Raw genomic sequence first — 4,984 nt, 5'->3', positions numbered from 1 at the left:
TGATATATCTCCTCCCTGGTGTGAAAATCTTTTTGAGACTTCTTCATATGTGGGCGTGGTGGACTGTCGTCGATCGATGATGGCATGGGGTTGTCGATCGATGGGGGTCATCTTCTATCGATCGATGGAGGTCGAGCAACGTCGGTCGCGTGCTGAATTATGGCTATGTTTTGCTTCATCTCCTCCATGCAAGTAGTTAACCAACTGATACTATCATTCAATGGATAGTAGACACCATCAAGCTTCATCTGGAAAGCTTCTTTGTTCTTCTCGTGTTCTCCACAGACTCCATAGAACATCTCATTGATCTCGTCCTTGGTGTAGATCTCTGGTACCAGCTTTGTCTGTGTGAACAGGTTCGTATGTTCATGAAGACATATGTAGCTTGGCTCATCTCTTAAATCTCTTTCCAGAACTCTTCTGATATCCGTGTTGTGAAGACGAATGGTGTTTCCATCTAGATCTCTGGCGTATCTCCGATCATCTCTGTAGACTCCATACTCATCTTTCTCTTCCCAGTAAAATTTCCTGTTACCATAGAGATCATAAGCTCTTCTGCCGAATTCTTGCTATCTGTCGACCGATGTTGGGACGGAAACGTAGATCGATGTTTGAGTTGGATGGCGAGATTTTGTATGAAGCTGTTGTCTATTCCACCAGCTGTGTCATAGAACTCTTTTGTGGCCTTTTGTTCTGAATTGATGCGGTGATGCATGAACAGATTGTCTGCCTCATTGGCTGTCTGAAGGATATCTGCGATATCTTCCCGAGATACGTGTAGTGTGCGGCCATCCATTGCTTTTGCGTAGCCATCAGGGTCCCTGAAAATACCAAATTCGTCTGGAGTTAGAAACTGGTGATCGAATTTATCTCTTTCGCTTACAGTGGTGTTTGGTACTGGACGTTTGGCGATCAATGATGCATTGTTGTTGTCGATCGATTGTTGGTGGTGAGTGTTGATCGATGGGCAGATTGCTCTGTCGATCGGAGGGCTGAAACGAGTTCTTTCCCAATCAGCTTCTGCTCGAATCTGATCTGTTCCATCGCGTTTTTGCATGTTGAGCAGCTCGTCGTCTGTGAAACTGTCTCGTAAATTATCTGCTCATGGTGCGTAGGTTGCTTTTTCAACTGTAAAGCTTTCGTGGTGGTGTACATCTGCCCAACTGCCAATGGAGTAGCCTCCTTCTTGTGCACGGTTGACTTCAGTGTCGATCAATTTATAGTAGGCAGTATCGTTCGATGCTTGTTTTCGGTATCGTTGATGAGGTTGAGTGTCGAACGATGCCCAACTTGTCACGTCGATCGATGGTGCATTCCTTTTCCAGGAGGAATGATGTAATAGTTTATCTTCCTCGTCAAGGATGGCTCTGTATTCAGTAGCTCATTCCTCCTCATAGTCTTCATCATACTCTTTTGTATGCATGTGTTGTCTGGTGTGTGCTGCAATAGCGGGATTGTAGTAGTCGTTCTCCCAATCATCTGGATGACTATCGACCGATTCTTCCTGTCGTTTGTCGGTCGATATCTGATGACCACTGTAGATCGATGTTGCTGTGTGAGTCTCGATCGATGCCGAGTAATCTTTCTCGTAATCCTCTCCACAGTGGCAAGCTGCAATGATTCCTGGATCATTGATTCTTCTGGAGATCGTCTGTGGCGTCTTAACTGGTATAGGGTCGTAGTGGGCATTCGGATCGATGAGTGTTAGACACAACTGGTTGGTTTGCAAGTTGCACACTGCTCCCACTGTTGACAAGAAAGCTCTCCCAAGTAGTAGAGAAGAGTTCCAGTTTAACTTGATGTCCAAGACATGGAAATCGACTGGAACTAGGGCATTACCAGTCTCCACCTCTAGGTCTCTCACAATTCCTCCAGAGTTCTTCTGGGAACAATCCACAAAAGTGAACAATTCATGCGAAGGCTCCACCTGCAGACCCAGATGGTCTGCCATCACCCTAGGTAGGATGCTGACTGATGCTCTTGTGTCGCACAAGGCATTTGGGAACTCAATACCCTTCACCATGCATGATATTGCAAATTTCCCAGGATCACTCTTCTTTTTCAATGTAATTCTCATCCTCATCTTTCTCTAGCTTCAAAGAACATTCTCCTGATGTCTTCTTCTTTCTCTCTGGTTTCTCTGAAGAACATCCACAATATGTGGGTATAATAAGCATCCTCGAATGGCTTATATATAGGAATCCTGAAGACTCTCTTCCGGAAACATTCCTTTTCCTTTTCATTGGCCCCCCTTTTTAGATGTTTCGCCACTTTTTCCTTTCTTCTCCTTAGGGTTCTTATAGTAGGAACCCTATCCTCTTCCATAGGATCTTCTCCATCATTTGAAGGTGTTCTAACGGGCTCTGGTGGGTATTCTGAAGTCGTGCAACATCTATCTTTGGCATCTGTACTCGGTAGGTAATAGGTGTTCGTCGATCGATAGGCACTGGAGGTTGTCGATCAATGGCGGCCTCTGAGTGTCGATCGATGGAGGTATCAGCTCGTCGAGCAATTCTGACTTTATCAGGGCTGGGCGGATGTGGGTGTTTTGCTGCAAACTCCTCGTGAGTTAGAATCTTCACGGCATTGCAAGACGCGGCTGACTCCGTAGGCGTCGTCGATCGATGCTTTGGAGTTCCAGTCGATCAATTTGGACTGGTGTATGTTGATCGATGTTCGAGGTCTGGCGTCGATCGACACCATTGCGATCCGCCGAAACTCATCAAACTTTCTGCCTCGAAATCTCCTTCTTGCAGCTTCTCTTCCTTCACCACTTGCCAAAAATCATCCTCAATGATGGCATTCACGTGGTGTTTCATCACATCATCCCCTACTCCTCTTGTCGAAGCTTTCTGCCTCTTAACAGCATCTCCTGTCTGCACAACCTTCATCTCCAGCTTCTTCACATGAGTGCTCAAAGTCTCAAACTTTGCGTTCAGGTTGGTGTAGACAGAATCTATCTTCCCATTGAAGTCCACTGTCATTCGCTGCTGTGCCTCAAGAACCCTATCGAGCATCTCTTTAATCTTGCTCTCTTGAGTAGGCGGCGGTGGCTTCTGGTAGTAGAAACTTCCATAATTCATGTTGTTGCTGTAGCTGTTGTTGTAGGGTTTCTGGTACTGTGGATTTTGGTTGAAGTTACTCCTATTTCCATAGGAGTTTCTGTTTCCACCCTGGTTTCCAGAACCTTGGAATCCAGTTCCACCAATGTAGTTCACCTCTTCTTCATCTTCTCTACCCTCTAAAGGTTCTGCATCTTCAACAAAGTTAACCTGCTTCCTGAGAAGCTTCTGAACACTATCCAGCTTTTCCTTCACCTCATCCATCTGATCATTCCCAAGGATGGTGGCAGATCTTTTCCTCTGAAAATCAGTGTTCTTGGTGCTGTTGCTGGATGCTAGGTTTTCAATAACCTTGACTGCCTCCTCTGCATTCCTGGTGTTGAAGTTTCCATTGCTGGAAGCATCAAGAGCCATCTGGTACTGCACCGCGATGCCTCTGTAGAAAGTACTTAGCAGTTGTACTTCATTGAATCCATGGTGTGGACAGTCTCTCTGATAAGACTTGAATCTGATCCGAGAACCCCTGAATGATTCTGCAGGCTCCTGAGTGAATGTAACAATCTTGCTCCTCAAGTCTTCAGCACACGCTTCATCAAAGAAATTGCATAAGAATGCATTCTTGATGTCGCTTCAGGATTTAAGAGATCCTGGTTGTAACTGCTTGAGCCAATGCAGAGCTTCTCCAGCAGGTGAGTACCTGAAGAGCTTGCATAACAGGTAGTCTTCAGAGACTCCCTTGACTCTAATAGCAGAAATCAGATCCTCGAACCTCTCCAAATGGTCCATAAGATGCTCGTGGGATAATCCATGGTAGGGTAACTGTCCCACAAGCATTTATTACTGCGCTTTCAACTCAAAATCCCTCTCAATAGTGGGATGATGAATGGCTGATCTGTTGGTGTAGTATTGATCTGGACGGTTGTAGTCAACTAACGTTCTGGGTTGCGCAGCCTCATCCATAGGTAAAGTAGTACATGTAGCATTAGCATCAGGATCAGGTATTGCAGCCCCCTGAGCATCTATCCTCTGACCTGGTGCATTACGCAGATGACCCTCCTGGTCATGCAGGTCTCATTTGTTGTCTCATACAAGTATTTGTTCAATAGCTGGTTTGAGGTTTTGGTGCTTAAAAAGGAAATAGTTAGACTTAGGGTTTTTATTCAAGAAACTTGGGATTGTAATCTTAAAGATGCCTAATGAGTTACATGCATGATAATGTAAAGCTCAACTACTTAGTCAACAAATCCATCAGCGTTCGCAATGTTTGGACTTGTCTATTAACTAAATCTATTGATCTCAATTATCGTATTTTGATCAATAGAAAGTGTCGATCGATAATCCTATAGGAATATCGATCGATACACCTTTTTGTTCCGTCGATCTATTATTCAAGTGTGATATCGATCGACGCGCTCTAGTCAAGCTTTATGCAGGTTGAATAATAGCTTACTAAGATCACTAGATCATCTCTCACCTTGCTCATAGCAAGGAACATAGTTCTATTAGAATGTTTTCAGGATGAGAATAAAGCTCTCGCTTTTATCAATCAATCCAATGGCAGGTTCTAGGTAGCTAATCTAGACACATGCATTAATGAACAATCCTAAAGATGATTATCACAACTCAACAATCTATAGTTGTGGCTAATCCCTTCTAACCTATTTAAACCCTAAAATCTAACAATGGAACTACTCAGACATGGCTAAGCAATTCATAACAGCAGTTAAGTATAAAAACTTCATTAGAATAGTAAGTAGATATTAATGGAGTTCCAATCACAAATTATAACTTTGGATCTTCTCTCCAATCTATCAAAATCCTAAAAACTTTTGTTGTGAAAATAATAAAATTCGAAAAGAACACATTGCCTCTAACATTGCGGCAAAACTTATATAATTAGGGTAAAACTCGTCAGGGGTAAT

Source organism: Brassica napus, chromosome C8 (assembly GCF_020379485.1).
Source record: "Brassica napus cultivar Da-Ae chromosome C8, Da-Ae, whole genome shotgun sequence".
Lineage (NCBI taxonomy): Eukaryota > Viridiplantae > Streptophyta > Magnoliopsida > Brassicales > Brassicaceae > Brassica > Brassica napus.
This window is presented reverse-complemented; position numbering follows the sequence as displayed.